Source organism: Cricetulus griseus (genome assembly GCF_003668045.3).
Source record: "Cricetulus griseus strain 17A/GY chromosome 1 unlocalized genomic scaffold, alternate assembly CriGri-PICRH-1.0 chr1_0, whole genome shotgun sequence".
NCBI lineage: Eukaryota > Metazoa > Chordata > Mammalia > Rodentia > Cricetidae > Cricetulus > Cricetulus griseus.
The window spans coordinates 223,135,909-223,153,670 of record NW_023276806.1 but is presented as its reverse complement, the minus strand read 5'-3'; the positions used below and the strand labels follow the sequence as shown (position 1 = coordinate 223,153,670).

The 17,762-nt window shown below is 39.8% G+C and overlaps 1 protein-coding gene across 1 annotated transcript in view; it reads left to right on the top strand.

Annotated features, from left to right (window-relative positions):
- Positions 1 to 17,762, top strand: part of Cntnap2 (contactin associated protein 2) — a 1,481,094-nt gene that overhangs the window by 986,094 nt on the left and 477,238 nt on the right. The gene's annotated exons all lie outside the window — the stretch shown is intronic.

Below are 17,762 nucleotides of genomic sequence, written 5' to 3'. Positions count from 1 at the left end.
AAGGTCTTGAATGCAAAGTGGGAAGGAGGAGGTTTTCCCCATTTCTGTTCAAAAGCAGCCAGAATCAGGACCAATTGCTTTCTCCATTGGGAGATGCTTAACACTGGTTTATGTCCAGAGTTAGAGGGCACTGACCTACTGAGAACCTTGGGGGCTTTTATCACTCCCGTCACAGAACGTGTAGGCTTCATAGCCTTCTAGATATAAAACTTCCAATGTAGCCCAATCAAGTTAAGAGAAAGTCAAGTCTATGTCAAGCCTCTGATTGTTACTGAAATTGTTAAGGGCAGAGCCTGGAACCTAGAATCCCCTAAGAAACCATAGTCAGTCGCCCATTCCCATACTCAAATATTAAAGAGACAAAATAATAAGGAAAAGGATATTTATTCCATGTGGTCATACAGGGAGGTAAAACAAACATACAAAAACCCAGTGATACACCTGCATGCACCTCAGTGTCCATTTTTGGCCTTCACTTGGGTTAATGTTGAAATAAAGTCAAATGTGTGCATAACTAAGGAGCACTTAGCACTAGCCAAGGTGTGATCTTGCCTGTCTTCACTGTCTCGGGTCCAGTGGGTCCATCAAGGGCTTCAGACGAGTTGTCAGAACTGTGGAGAGTCCCTTTCACAGTGAGGAGCTCTGCACCAGGCTTTAGCTCTTCCTTCTTCCAGAGGGAGATTCCTGGAGAAAGCCTAATCTCTTGTGGTAAGACCTTCCAAGCTCTCAGCCTTAATTGTAATATTCTTCTAATCCCCAAACACATAGGAAGTAGAGGAGAGAACCCAAGCCAGTGTCCCCCAAATGAGTTTTCTTGCAAATGAAGAGTTTAATAGGTTTAAAATTTGTACCTACAAATAAGTTTAGTGATTTATTTTTTTCTTAGTTTCTTCAAACTGAGATTTATCTATCTTCATAAATTTAACAGACTGCACACAATTTTAAATTTACTTCCTGTTTCATCTTTCCTCGGGTCACAATTCTAAACACTGATATAACTGCACAGCATGACAGACAGAGCTGGTGTAGAAAACCAGGTTCAATTGCCCTGACTGGGGACTATCCTGTGGTTTCCCAGAACCTAGAAAGCTGGGTAACTGCTCAGATGAGACCTTTTTTCTGTAGAGCAATTAGTTTCACCAACCCTAACAAGCAGATCACAGACAGCTCAGTCTCCACTCTCCTTTGTCAAGTCAGTCTTTGTAGTACAACTTAGAAGTCACTGTCAATCTAAATCTCTGATTTGCCTTTAAATCAGTGCAAGATACCATCAGTACGTTAGTCGGGGTTCTCTAAAGGAACATATATATCCATACATATGATACAGCTAGTCCAAAAAATGGCTGTCTACTAATGAAAAGTCCAAGAATCCAAAAGTTCTTCAGTAAAGCTGGATGTCTCAGCAGGGCTTCAGAATATACTGGAATCCTGAAGAAGTAGACTCTAATACCAGGAAAGACATGAACTTGCCAGTGAGAGAAAGAGCAAACTGGCAAAGAGAAAGAACTGCCTTATCCTATGTCCTTTAGATCAGCCACAGAAGAAAGTGTGGTTCAGACTACACCTCAAAAATCCAGATTCAAGGTGGACTACTTTAAATGATTTAAGAAAAATCTCCCACAGATGTACCCAGCCACTTGGATTTTATTTAATTCCAATATAGACAAGCTGACAACCAAGAATAGCCATAACTGGTAGATTATTAAGCTTCCCGAAAAGCCAGGTTAAAAGTAATTAAAAATTGATTCCAATAATGTTAAGAAGAGAAGGAGAGCATCATATAAGGTCAGGATACCCAAAAGTCCTTCTTGCTATTAGAAGAAAGCTGATGAAGCAGAAATTGGTTGCAGACATTTCAAATACATCATCAGAGGTGGCTACCTAAGGGCCATAATAGATGCACATTTTATAAAGAAGAAAATTCGGTATTTGTTGCATCCACTGAGACCTGGTGGGACTGATAAGCAATCATCAGATTGGATCATGTGAAATCAGCTTACAAAGAGATGTACCAAGAAATGGCTAAAGTAGCACAATAAAAAAACCCCAAATGTCAGGATTCTGGTTGCATTTGTGACTTTTTTTCTATTTTCTTTACTTTGTTTGGATGGGAAACAAGAGGAGAATTTCTATTCACATATTTAAAAATATTTATTGGGCGCCTACTGTGAACAGTGCTGTTATCGGTAACATAAACAAAAGCCTGGCTCGAATAGATGTTACTCTCTGTTGTAAGAGAGGAGAGGAAACAAAGTGAGCATGAGAATGTAGTACCAGGCATGTTTCAATGCAAATAAAGAAGACAATGGGTAGGATAAAAAAAAGTGAGGAATTTTGGGTTTGTTTTTTTTTTTGTTTTGTTTTGCTTTTTTTGTTTTTGTTTTTATTTTCTGAGACAGGGTTTCTCTGTGGTTTTGTAGGATATCCTGGAACTAGCTCTTGTAGACGAGGCTGGTCTTGAACTCACAGAGATCTGCCTGCCTCTGCCTCCCAAGTGCTGGGATTTTAACCATGTGAGTTTTCCTAGGGAACCATGAACAAGCATCTCTTCACCTGAGACAAGGCACCAATGACAGACCATCCAAGTCTAGCTTAGTGATGCAGTGAGATGATTATCGCCACTTGAAGAAGCATGGGTGAGGGTTGAGGGATTACCCTAGAGGATCAGGGATAACACAAAAGCAACAATGTCACCAAAAAGCCCACCCCAAACACAGAAGATGATCAGGAAGAAGTTTTATTCCTGGTCACCAATCAGAAAGTCATGTTTCTGCTTATATAACCTAATAAAAGGAATACCTCCAGAACCTTGCAAGCTTCGTTTACTTCCTGAACCTTGTTTCTTTCCTTTAGTTCCTGATCTTACCACCCTTTTTCCTCCCTCCAGGACAAAGTTTCAGTTTACAGAAAATAACTAATCATGAGTTGTTAAGGGAAAACAACTTCAGCAAGGGTACATTTGAGCAACATCTATGAAAAGAGTAAAGATCATTGTGTATATTAAAAGAAAATTATCATAGGCAGAAATCCAGAGCACCTGTACAACCATGAGCTGGAAATCTGCTTGGGGGTTAAGGAATGTATACAGACATGGGGACTGGTATAGCCTGAGCAAAACTTCTGAACTAAGAAGTCAGTCAGTCAGCAATAATGAGGTCATTCTTGATTGCTTATGAAAATGGGGCCCAATGGATCTGTTTATGCCAAAGATGAATAATTAATTAAAATCAGAAATTAAATAGGTTTAGGTAAGTTTAGGGTTTTATTCCTTCATAAGTATCTTGATATAATTAGTCATCTGAATGTCTGGTAATTTGCCACATTCACTGTGGTCAGACTAAAATCAGTTGCCCAACAAAAAAAACGTGACTGACAGAATATGAAGGCTTTGGGGGATATGAATCAGTGGGTCAGTCTGCAGGCCAATACAACATCTTTTAGCTAAATAAATATGAGGAAGATTTAATCCCATGCTTTAGTGTTTAGCTCTTTTGTTACAGATGCTGGGGATGGGGAGGGGCAATCATTAGTTATTTTGCTGTGTAAATAAGTGTTCATTTTGCCCACTTGAAAAAATCTGCCACTTGTCATTGCTATTGAACTTTGTGTCATCTTCCTGCTCCTCTGTGGGACTGGAAGGCTTTGAGTTTGTGCTGCTTTTATTAACTGCTTGTGTCACTGAAAAAGGCATGAGCATCTTAGTTTCCCAGGAGAAAGACCAAGCAATGGATAGATAATGTGTAACTCTGCCAATTTGCTATGTCATGAATGACAAAGGGTTTCTGTCCAACCTGTGCAGAAGGCTTGACACATGACCTTGAATTTTGCACAAGAAAATCAGTGCCTTGCTCTGCTTTGAAAGATGGATGCATTTTTTTCCTGATAATAACACACTGCTGTCTTGATACTAACAGGGCTCCTAAAGGCTAAGATCAAAGCTATTCTGGGTGTCATCAGGTAATTTTTTATTTGTTAGGAGTAGGAAAGAAGGAAACGGAAATGGTTCAAATGAATCAGACTTAAAGCTCATCTTGTTGGGGGCTTTGCAGTTAGGTCTTCATGAGGACATATTCCAAATAACAATTTCAGCTGGAGCCTTCTCTCTAAGACAGTTTGTGTAGGGTTTATTCAGACTAAAGCAAGTGGAGGGAGGAGAATAGGAGTCAGCATAGTGATGAGTATTGATCAGTATTGGTCTAAGCATCACACATTTGATCTTTTCTGCTCTTTGTTAACTCCTGTTAGTTTTAACTACAAATATGTTCAAAAGCTAATGATCTTGCCAAATCCACATGTCTACTCTGGACATCTTTAAAGTATTAAGTTCCCCTCCACAGATGTAGGTGCCTCTTCTGTCTTGATCATCCTCATTGGTTTGCCTATGACTTCATCTCCTTGACCTCATGAAACTCAACCATTTTACATATAAACTTCCCCTTCCAGTGGTCTCCAGATTCTTCAAATCCAATTATTTTGGTTAAGCTTTGCCTTTCTAGAAGACTCATCACTCACTGGCTCACTGTGAGTGTGCTGGAGTGTTCTGAATGCTGGAGATAGAGAATCATGCTTTATTGAAGGAAAATGGACACAGTAAAAATAATGGCATGTGCCCTTGAGTTTTGTGCAAAAAAAAAAAGTACTGTCATTCTCTATTTTACAAAAATAAAATGGATGTATTTTTCAGCTAGCAACATGCTACGGTCTTGAGAAGAACAGATTTGATAAGGCAATATGAAATTGTATGATACAACACGGCAATGCAGCAACCATCCTCTGCTCAGACTGAGGCTTACCACAGAGGGTATGGGTGCAAAGCTGCCCAGGGAATGGAGCCAAACACGGGTTTCCAACATGTGTACTTTCTTCAAACCACATTGCCATGAGGCTTTCCACTTGACAGTTGCCTGTTTTTTAAGTCCTCCTGTGTCTGTGTTCACTCCATCCTCTACCTGACAGACTCCTCCATCTTGAGCTTCTGTTACCACCATGGTGGCTGAATACTGGATTAATGCTGATCCCTGATACACATTTCTTCATTGCTGAGCAGAGAGCCTCTCCATTGGGAGGCTGTTGGGGTAGCAGACATGACAACTGCTTGTTGTGTAGGACTAATTTTGGCATTGCATTACTGGCTATGAAGTATCCCAGCAGCAGGGCACTGAACACCAAGACACCTTATAAAAGTTTTCAGATTGGACCTGAGGAAACAGAACAAGACCCTACTGGGGCTCACTGACACCTTTATTTTACCTTCTGTAAAATAGAGCTGAATAACTTCCCTCAAATCAATACCCTGCTTTGAAACTAAAATTTTTTCAAAATATTCCTAGTTAGCTAACCTGGACTCACCAAGGCTAGCTGATTTGTCTGATCACTCAGCCCTGCTATGAGATGTTGGCTTCTGTCTCTAGTGTATAGCATGCCCCTGAATCTTTATCTCCATCTTCATGGAAAGATTCCTCTGCTTCCATTCTCCTGTCCCTTATGGCGTCTCCTATCCCATCACATAGGCTTGACTTTTCAGCAGCATCAAAACCCACCAGGGGACCTTAGTAGACTTCTATGGTAGGTGTCTTAGTTTGGGTTTCTATTACTGTGGTAAAACATCATGACCAAAAGCAACTTGGGAGGGAAGGGTTGATTTCACCTTAGAGCTTATTAATCCATCATTGGGGGAAGTCAGAGCAGGAACACAAGGCAGGATTGTAGAAGCAGAATCCATGGAGAATTACTACTTACTAATTTGTTCCATCTGACTTACTCTGTCTGCTTTCATATAGCTACCATGACCACCAACTCAGAGGTGGCACTATCCAGAATGAGTTAGACTCCCCTGCATCAATCATCACTCAAGAAAATGCCTTCCCACAGGCTTGTCCACAGGCCAGTCTGGTGGGGATATTTTCTCAAATGAGGTTCTCTCTTCCAAAATGACCTCAGCTGGTGTTGAGTTGATGTTAAAACTATCCAACACAATAGAATTAAAGGATATAGTGAAACCAAACTCCACAAACATTCTTGAGTGCTTGAACAGAAATACTTAAAGCCCTCTAAAGATGTAATCAAGAAAGATGTTTAGAACAAAACCAAGCCAGGAACAAAACTAAAAGCTGTATCTCTGTGCTACTGCTGAGCCACTATCACCTGTACTTTCGGTGTTACAGCTTGAACAGGGACCAATAGCCCTTGCCAAACGAAGAGTTGCATTTAAAATCTCTTGATGGAAAGCAGTTTCCAAGGGCGGAGATTCTCATAAAAAGATGAAAGGAAACAAAACTAGAAACACTTTTCAAAAGATAACAGCATAGGAATTTGATGATCTGAACTTTATTTAAAAAAAAAAGGAAATTATCCCTTTGCACAACAACAACAACAAAATGGCTACATACACAAGTCCTTCCCACTCCTCATTAAAAGACATGGAAGTGGAAGGGGATTATTTGGAAGAACGACAGCTAAGTAGGAATAAGAGGAGGGTAAAGGGGTGAAGGTGGTTGGAGATGATCAGAATAAATTTTATACATGTATGAAATTTCCACAAACAAAAGTATTAATAGTAAAAGCAAGATCTGACACATGTTTATAATTTAATTTCACCCTATTTGGACACTAGGAAAAATCAAAACTGAAATTTGCTTTAAAGAGGTCACAGGTTGTAAATGTCCTCGGGCATCTGATAAAAGCAAATGCAAAACATCAAACAGGCTCACAATAAGACCTCAAAGAATTCCACAGATGCATCTCCAAAGACCATAACCTCAGAGAGACACTAATCATGAGATGTTTGGGGAAGCAAGATACCATAATTCTGAATCAACAGAAAGAGCTAATAGCAATTTTAGACCTGTAAATATTTCAGATATTAAAATTATTGCACCAGAATGTCTTCCTTTTAGAAAGAGGAAGCTGAATATGATTAAGCAGGATGCTATGGAAAGTTATGAGTAGCATTTGGAAAGAATGAAGTTAGAGTTATAAATATTGATGAAACTGAAAGTTTATGGTAGAGATAAATAGCAGTTGTCACCTGTCAAAAGCAGGACTAGTGATAGGGAGCAGGCATCTAAAGACATCCTCCAGCAATCAGCCAGCATTCAAATATGAAGGAGAGATGAGTAGTGAGCAGATGAGACTGGCCCTATCTGACACCACTGTCACTGGAGTTCTGGATAAAAGGAGATGGAGGAGATATGGCTTGATGCTAGGACCCATGAATGAAAACTCAACAAAACTGAAGAAATGATGCAAATGCAGGTTTAGTTGAGGGAGGCACAATGATCCCAACGATGAGAGAACATCCCCATCACATAGAAAACACAGATTGCCTATGAAAGAAAGAAAATAGTCTGCCCATTGTCTTCTTGATCATGGATACCTAAAAGCACCCTGTGATACTGAAAAAATGTAAGAAAAGAGCCATAAAATATACTACCCGGGGGAGGAAGCTACAAGAGTGAGAAGGGAAGAAAAGGAAGGATGTAGCGATCATGAGGAAACAAATTTTGAGTCAGGTGTAGATTAGAAGAAAGGACATATGATAGGTAGGGTTTCAGTTGGAGGGGTGGTAGAGGAGGAAGGGAGGGAGAAGGGAACTGGGATTGTCATGTAATTCAATCTTGTTTGTAATTCAATTATATAAAAAATAAAAAAGAGCCAGTGAGACAAACAAAACATATATATATATATATATATATATATATATATATATATATATCTCCTGGAAGCTATGGTGGACAATCTATAGATTGATTGATTATAAACAAGTCCTAAAAGTGTTTTTAAAAAATAAAGTGTTCGTAGAAGCACTATCATAATAGCCAAGATATGAAATCAAATGAAGTATTTGCTAATAAGTGAATGTGTAGAGAAAATTTGATATGTAGACTCAGTAAAACACTATACAACCTTTCAAAATAAGGATAATATATCTAATATGAGGTCCAACAACATGCATGGACCTAAGGGCATTATGTTGAATGAAACAAGCCGGACACTGAAAGACAAATACCACACAATTGCATTTACATGACGACATTTAAAATATTGCACACATGGAAGTAGAGAGTTGAATGGTGATGACCACGGGATGGAGTGGTTCAGATGAGAGGGGGAAATGTTGTCAAAGGGTACATAAGGTTAGACAGGAGTAAAGCATCTACTATGCAATTCAGTTAATAATGGTATGTTATATTTAGAAATATCACTGGGAATATGTAAATATGATAAGAATGTGGAATGGTACACATGTTAATTACATTGATTTAGCCACACCACAGTGAGTACCTGTACTAAAACATTATGTTGCATGTGACAAATGTATAAAATTTCTACACGAAACTTGAAAGTTAAAATAGTCTTAAAAGATAGATTAGACACTTCCATCTCCCTTTCTTTTAGGCTGGTATCAGCTTGAAGCCAAAAACATAATGATAGCAACACAAGGGGAACTTATAGACCAATGGCACTCATGTACACAGTCACAAAATTCCTAAACCAAGTAACAAGGCCTCCCTCCCTCCTCCCCTCCCTCTCTCTCTCTATGTATAGTGTGTGTGTGTGTGTGTGTGTGTGTGTGTGTGTGTGTGTGTGTGTGTGATATATGATGACATTATAGTTTCTGAAATTATCAGAAAATATCTATAAATTGTACAAGGTGAAAAACTTAAGACCTGACAAATGATTTGACAAAAATCACTAACAATAATTTAAAAAATCTTAGCAGATGGTTAAGTGGACAGAAACTCCCTTAGACATGAACATAAACTATTTTGCTTTAAGTGGCAGTAACACCATAACCATTCATGGGAAACCCTCAAGGACAGTGAGGTTAGCACGGAACAGTAGATCATAACCACTGTATTAGGACATGAGGAATGTGAAGGGATAGCAGCTGAAAACAAGGAAACAGACCAGCATTAACAACACTGAATGGAAGCAACAGGTTGCTTTTATATCTTTATTGGCATATATACATGTGTATATAACAAAAAGAAAAAGAGGCCATGGATTTGAGATGGGGTAGAAGAAATGGCAATACATGGGAGGGTTTAGAAGGAAGAAAGGTAGAGTAGGAAATTATTATGATTACATTTTAGTTAAAAATTTAAAAGTTATTAACAACTTCCAGAACTATCAATCTTCCAGCATTCTTAATACAAAATAAAAAACACACTGTACTTAATAAAAGAAAAGAATTAAGAGAAATAAAAAGAATCCAATACTATTCTGCTGCTCCATCCCATCTCTGGTAGCACTATTCATAGTTTGTCCCCAGGACCTTTGATCTAAAGAAGCACACCAGGCTCCTGAGGGGCCATGATGCCAGTGACCTTAATGAAAACCCAAGCTAACTTCACTTGGAGTGACATGGCCCTTCCTGCTCTCTGAAAGCTTGCCCAGAATTATGAACTCCCATCAAATCTGTCACTTGGTTCCATTCCAATTAATCTAATTCATTTGAATAGGATTCAAATGATTGAATTCAACTGCAGCAAATTTTTACTCAGTGAAATTGGTCTGTGATTGAAATCTATTAAGTTCAATTCAATAAAATAAATTTAAATATTATTCAGTAAAATTAATTATTAATTAATTAACATTTCAGTTCAGGTCCAATCTGAACTCCCATTTCAGCATTTCTAAATTTAGCCCTGATTCGAATCAAGAAGATAAAGCAAAATCCAATGTAATTCCGAAAGATACAACCTTAAGCTAATCAACTTCATTTATTTCTAGTCTTCCCTAAATCAGATGAGTTTAGTGACATTCAATCACAGAGAGAGAAAATGTTCACCTTTAATGATCAAATTGAATGTTTATATCAGAGCTTTCAAATAATGCGTTTTCCTCACTGCAGTATGAACTCAGCAGAACATTGCTGGATTCATTCTTTTGTTTGGTCTTTATCCGAACAGAGGCTGGCATAGAATTAGATGATTGAAAAACAAAGGAGAATATTGTCATACAACATAATACATTGGTTTCTCAAAAAATTATAGGGAGCTTTAAATGACATGCTTCTGTATCTAAGATAATAAATACCAAGTGTGTGATTCTTTTCACTTTACTTTTATGAAGTGTTTAATTTAACCAGTAAAAGACATCCATTTCAATGAGGGATCATGACTATGAAATTGAAAATAAAAAGGTAATAACTATACTATGCTGAAAAATATGAATTAAAGGAAGGTGCTTCTATAATACATACCATGACCACCTCTTAATATCTGTGACCTAGTTTCACCCTGTCCTCTCCATCCTCCATGATTTCTCTTTTTTTTTTTTTTTTGGAAATGAGACTAAAAAGCCCTGGACCAACTAACCATTGGCTGCAACCTGTAAAGACATGAGCTAATAAAAACCTTTCTCTTACATAACAAGCAAGGAAAAGCTGACTGATATAAGACCTGGTTATTATTTATACCTTGTTATATCAACACTGGAAGATGAGTTAAGACTGTAAGGGTACATGGGTCTTTTTCTGTACATACTATTCCAAATGTCCAATGAACTAAAGTCATTAGTGTCCTTTCTCTAGGTCAGCATATTACAAAGTTATCTGGTAGGAAACCCCACAGGCAATCAATGGCAGCCTTGATGGGGAATGTCCTTCTGTATATGTTTGTGTATTGGTTGATAAATAAAGTACTGTTGGCCAATAGGAAAGCAAGATAAGTGGGGTTAGGAGTCAAGGAAGATTCTGGAAATGCAGTAAAGAAGTGTTATTAGTCAGTCAGGAAGTGACATAGCAGGGAGACTCATATATAAGCAGGCACAAACAGGAGGTCGCCCTTTTTCTCTTCCTCCTGCTCTCTGCTCTGGAGCTGCCATGTGATCCTGGCAAGAGAAGATGCCAGCAACTGGTGTCTGATAAGTCTTTTTTGGTTGATACTTAAGACTGAGCTAGCAAGTAAGAAATCCTTGTCAGTTGGCCAAGCAGCATTTGTACCTAATATAAGTCTCTGTGTGTTACTTGGGACCTTAACTTGGTGGCGGGCAGAACTCAGGCGGCCTGGTGGAAAGCGCCCAAGTGGCAGCAGGGCTCGGGTGTCTGAGGCAGAAAGACTTATCATAACACAACCTCAATGTTTTCCTTTGAGCTTCTTTCCATAACATTAATCCTCCTGTAGTCCTGGGAATCTACATTGTTTACTGGAATCTCCAGAGGACACAGGGTAAACAGGAAACCCGTTCCTGCATCTCTGTGTTATCTCCGTCAGTGTTGGGGTAGGAGAGGCACTGTAACCAGAAGTGCTCACTCGGTGTCTTCACTACCTAGGCCACTTGCTTCTATAAGAATCTTGAGACATGGGCCATATAGTCCAGTTTTTTGAAAGCGAGTATATTGAGGAAAACAAACTCCACATGTCAAAGACTGACTCTAAACCAGAAAATTCTAGAGCTGGTGGTCAATTCCCACTTCCCATTCCTGGGGTCAGGAGCCGTTATCTCCATTAGTCTGGGATCATGAATTCCTTGGATCATGTACATTTCAAACTGAAGGAAAAGAGAACTCCTGCCTATTCTTGGAAACTATAACCTGCCAGATTATCTGAAGAAGAATCATCTGGTAGCTGAATTGACTCAAAATTTTCACCCCACTCCACCAGGGAGGATCTGGTCACTCAGATTCTCCCATCTTCTCTTCCTTAAATAAACAGCATTCATTAGAATGAAGGTTCTTCCGGGTATCAGGGTGTTCTGCATACACAATGAATCAGTTCAGGGGTCCGTAACTAATGGGCGTATCATTTGTAACTTGATGGCTGTGATGCGATGAGTGGTTGATGCTGTTCACTGAGGGGGTAGAAGAGGAGTAACCAAGGCCATGCAGTGGTAAAAATGGAAGAGAGGGAGACAGCAAAACCTGAGCTACTTAGGAGGATTCTGACTGAGATGATAGATTCTTTACTGCACCTTCCTGCCCAGTCCGGTCCACCATACTGTTTATGTGTGTCTATCCGATCACAATCTGAATATATGCAGTACAAAATACTTTGAAAGGATTGGGCCCAGCTGTTAACTAGAGGCCTTGAACATTTACAGTATACAAAAACAGAATGGCTGCCAGCAGGAGGCACTTAATAGCATGGTGGTTTGGGCAAGTTGAAGCTCTTCCATTTTCTCTTGTTAAAGTCTCCTGTGAGTCCATAAAAGATAAGTTGGCAATAGCTAAAAGTTTTCATTTGGGGCACTATGAAGCCTTGGAGCATTGTTTTATGCATCTTCTAGAAGTGGACAGATGAAAATCATTAGATGTCCCACACATGACCTTGAATCTTGTTTGATTGTCTATATACTAGTGAAGCAGCCTATTGAGCTTCACATACACATAATACAGAACTGTATTCTAAAGAACACATTCTGAAAAAACCATGTACAGACTACATTTCAGAGGTCTCCATGCATTTGGTCTTGGTACATCTGCAACAATTTGTTATTAACAAGACTTGTAGTTCCCTTATGTCTTGAAGTACCCTCTTTTCTCTCTTCATCCAGCTCCCAAGAAACTCTTTGCTGTGATGCAATTTGATCTGAAGTGGATCCAAACAGCAGAGTGATTAGACTTCATTCCATCCATGCCTGGCAGATTTAATTCACTGTGGCTCACCTTAACAACCCAGTATCTCATTAACCTAGAATGTAGCTTCTGAATACAGTGACTCACTGTATTCTGAATACAGTGACATAGTTAACTAGAATCTTCATAGTCTAAGGTTAAGGACAAGTTTCCGAACTCTTTCTTACCACTTCATATTCTTATCTTTTTAAGAAAGTCTTTCTACTCTGATTGGCTTTTAACTTTCTTTACCCCAAGCCAATTAATATGTAAGTAATGGTTTTATAAAGAAAGACAAGTAGTATTACATTAGGATAGCATTAAAATGAGGCAGTTCTTTACTTGTAAAAAAAATTAAAGCACTCTTTCCTGGCTGAATATAAAACATATATTTTTTGTTATAGTGATTTAGCCAAATTAGCCAGTATGAATAACAAAGGGCACAATTTCTTTCTTTTTTTGCCCAGGAAAAGGTTTTTCTTATTGGCATTTTGTTGGTTTGCTTATGCCAAAAGTCATGTACTTCCTGTTGACTTGATTTATTCTTCTCAGAAAGAGAATGCAGTAACATCAACTTTGCGTTTCCCTCAGCAGTGTTGGGGTTTGAACAAAGGTGGAGAAGGGAGAAGAGGCTTGATAACCAAGTCCCTCTCAGACTCTCCTCTGATCCGTGGCATGTCACCTCTTCAGACTGAACAGAGGAAATGCCACTGTAGAACTCTTCTTCGTGTCCTGCCGTCTAGTAAGAGTTTTTCCCTGCAGTGAAATGAAGATCTTCCTTGCAAAATGGATAGCAGGGTTGGGAGGGAGGGTCAGCATGAAACTATGAATTTGATCCCTAGAGCAAATGTCACTTAAGAACAAAGAACAAACAGGGAGGCAGGATAGTAATCCCAACGCTAGGAAGGTGGGTTCCTGGGATGCTTGCCAACCAGTCAGCATAGCTTCCATGAGTTCAAGGCCTTGACTCAAAACCAAGAAGTAGACACCTAAGGAATGACACCCAAAGTTGACCTCAGATCTGTGGGTGAAGACACACACCCAGGCATACATACAAGCACATAAAATGCACATCCACCTGTAGAAACACAGATACACACTACCGATGCAGAGCCTGGCTTGCAGATGGACCTGAGAGTTCTTGCTGGGCATCTAAACAAACCTGACAATTGAACTTCCTTTCCCCAGTGTCTGGGCAGCCCCTGCAGGTGTTGCCAGGGACCAGCTGTCTCTCTTCTCCCAATCTCATAGTCTCTTTCCGAAGGTGAGGCTGAATGTTATCTTGCTTCCTTTGTTGACATTGTTCTGATTTCCACAAAGAATATTGAACCATAGACAGCTCTTGGGTCATATGTGTTCCTATCACTGTCTGAAATGACAAGAAGAACATAGTGCTGAATTGTTCCAATTGACCACTGGAAAGAACAGATATGAAACCGAAGGGCTGAGATACAGAATTCTTTTACTGAGCATTTTTGGCATGGACTGAATAAGACATTTCCTGTTGGTTAGTCCATTAACTCCACTTTAATTTGTGTATGGTTTATCCCTGTACACCCCTCTGAAAGTATTACACCTCCTACTTTTCTAAATCAATGGCACTAACCAAAATTTACTGGGAGACAAACCATCTGTCAATCCTCAACTAAAAAAAAAAAATGAAATACTCAAACTGGGTTCAATAGCTAAGGAAGTAAAGTTTCCATGTTGCTAGGGTGTAGTTTGGCCCATGTGCCTTTTGCAGGGTCAGCCCAGCACCACCTGCCTTTGCATGCTTCCTGTTGTTGACACAACAACCACACCTCTCATCTTTTTAGCTCTCATATTTAATCATTTTAGGAAACCAAAGATAGTTTACTGTGGAGGCATTGTGAATGACCATGGCAACACAAATTTAGATAACCCCAAATTCCATGTTCCAAAGTGGAAGCAGTTTCGCAGTTTTTTTTTTTTTTTTTTTTTATAGTTTTACAGAATCAAGGCAAGTTTAAAATGCATTAGTGGGCATATCAGATAGGCAGGTATGTCGCAATGAGGGAAGCTTTCATATAGGCCTAAGATGCTGTCTGATGGCATTCTTAGCTTGGTGGATTGGTAGACACTGGTTGCCCACTAAGTCGATAGGTTCTAAAGGTTTTCATCTGTTGTCACAAGGTGTTAGTTCTGACACAGAGGAGGGCAAGGAATGGGTTAGTCCAGAAAGCTAGAACTTAGCCTAGCATAACAAAAATTGCCTCGGGACCTGCAACCTTCCAGCATACTGAAACTCTCATCAGCCAATGGATCTCTGCAGACAGAGTCCTTCTCATGAACAGCCGATTCATCATCTTCTCAGAGTCCCCTTTCCGTGGTAACACAGCCAGAGACAGACTCAAGCAAACCTACTAGAGCTCAAAGGCCAAATGACCTCTACTTTCCCATAAATGATACTTTGCAAGCATATATATATATATATATATATATATATATATATATATATATATCAACTGTGGATGATACAAAAACAATATGGTATCATGGGTCATAGCTTTGATATTGGGAAACATAAAAACTCTGGTACTTTTCCCTGACCCTAACAAAAAGAGAAGAGACCTTGAAGCAAAATCATTTTAATACAGAGTTCAAACCCAAATGCCTTCTCTGCTGAGACAGGGCCCCTCTGGATCGGACACAGCTGCAAAGTGGCTGCTTGTTGATGGAGGTTCTGTCCCTCTTGGACCTGTAGCTGTGCAGTCCCAAATGGCTCGGCCTTCTTATTGGCTAGCTCACTCTTAATTATTAATCCATTTTTTGTTAAACTATGTATTGCCATAAGGCTATGGCTTATTGGTAAAGCTTGGACATATTAATCCTTTGGCGGCTACATGGCATCTCCCTTGTGACTCACACTCTGTCCTCTCCCAAGAATTCTCCTCGTCTGCTAGCATCACCTATACTTCCTGCCTGGCTACTGGCCAATCAGCATTTATCCATCAACCAGTAAGAGAAACATATATTCACAGCATATATTCACATCATCCCAGAGATCAGGCTTCTCTCTCCCTTTGAAACAGAGGTCAAATCTTTCTCTCTTGGCTACCTACCAAATCAAGTTCAGTTTCTTAAGTTCCCCCATGATGAACATAACCTGGAAAACACTAAACCTTCTAAATTAAGTGAGTACTTATATGGAATAGAATATCCGACTGTTCATTTTCAAGTTTGAATGTTGGTTTCCTCATCACACGGAACACAACCCTGGAGCCAGAACCATTTTCAGTGGCTTTAAACTGCCTGCCTTTTAACAAAACTGTTCTTGAGGAAAACTACCCGGCTCAGTATCACAGAAACGTGTGCGTATTCCATCGTGGTGATTAGGATATTATTTGTTTAGATGTCGTGATTACCCAATTGGCAGTTGAAGAATGTAAGGCTTTCCCACATCTTTCTTCAGAGCACTGACAGGTACAAGTGTGTACTTAGCACCCTGAAAGGACAGGTTGAGGTAGACTCTTAGGAAGTAATTTCACCCCAGACCTAGAGATTTTAATAGATTACTTCTTTGACTTGCTGCCTGGCACTGACTTCACTAATCCCATAATTTCTAGTCTCCTCTATCATCTGTTCTCTTAGGATATCCCCAAATTCTTCCACATCCTTACCTATTGCAGATTTTTCTTCCTTTTGTATGTAAGAATAGAGTTATTTCCATATAGAAACAATAAAATAGGAATGAAGACTGACAGAAGGAGAAAGCAGAAAGGAAATTGCATTGTGTACTGACATACATACTGAGTGCATCGTGTCAATTGTGTCAGGATCCCAAAGCAGCAAATCACAGAATCAAAGAGAATGGATATTAGTGGAGCTAGGAATAGAGGAAACAGGGCCATTGCTGATGAATGAAAGTTTCTGTTAAACAAGGTGAGTGGGTCCTAGAGTGTTTCTGGACAACTGTAGTTATGATTAGCATGCTGAATCAAATACTTAGACCATTTGTTAAGAAGGAAGGTTTCCCACTGAGTGCTCTCAGCACATAAAATGAAAGAAAAAGGCCCCATGGCTAGCATCTTCTCAGTCGCCCCTCTCATCCTTTCTGTCTCCAGGCTTTTCTTCCTGCCATTCTCTTTAAGTGGGTTTATTTTCCTTCCATGTCTTAAGGCAGCCTTCTGTAGGATCCCAGCATGGTTTGCAACGCTGTTACAGTCTTAAAGATCCCACCTGTGTCTCTTCTTCTCCGGGTGTTTTCCAGCTTGCTCTGATGGTTCCTGAAGCAAGACTTTCAGCTCAGGAAATGCTCCCAGGGCTGGATATCTGCATCCAATTGCCTGAAGTATGTGGCAGACTCGTCATCTTTTTTCAACGTTTGTTGAACTTCAAAATGTCTTCCCTACCCTTATGAAGCATACCAGTGTCCTTGGTTACTGAGACCAGAAGCCCAGAGTTCACAATGTCTTCTGCTTCCCCTCCCCTCTCAAACCCCAGCTCCCCCAGCTATCCCAGATGCTTTCTGCTTTCCCGCCTTCCTCTCTCAATTCCATGCTATTAGCTCCCTTCTTCGTTGTTAAGAGAACATCACATCTGCCCTCCCTGATTTCAGCACACGGAAACTCATCTTGTATCTTACTCTAGATTTTTAAATTCCAAACTGAACAGTAATGATTCCCTGCTTCAAATTCTTCAGTGGCCTCCCATTGTCTCAGGATAAAGTTCAGGCTTCCTAAGCTGCAGAAAAGAAGCTTTGAAAAGCAAGAACTAGTCAGTATGAAACAATTTCTCATTTGGACAAAGACTTTACAGCTGAGCCCTCATTGGCTTTCTAGCTCTGTCTTCTGCTGCCTCCCCCGACCGGCCTTACTCAGTAGCACATGCTTGATTCTGCATAAATTCTGTACATAAAACTCTCCTGTATGAATTCTTACCTGCTGCTCCATTCGATACAGAACTCCTTTCCTCTTGCATTTGGTTCACTGAGATCTTGCCCAATGCGTCTACAAGACAGAGCTCAGAGAAAGCACTAACCATGCCCTCCTTTACCTCACTGCCTCTCCCTCGTTCACAGCACTCACTCATCTGTTTCCCCAACCTGCATTTCTCCTCCATTGTTCCACTGTTTGGCACACAATGGAAACACAATGGAGTTTGTGGAACAGGCAAAGGAATGATTAAGTGAATGGAAGAGGTATGGGATTTGGAAGAGGTTGGTAGAGGCCAACATCTGTAG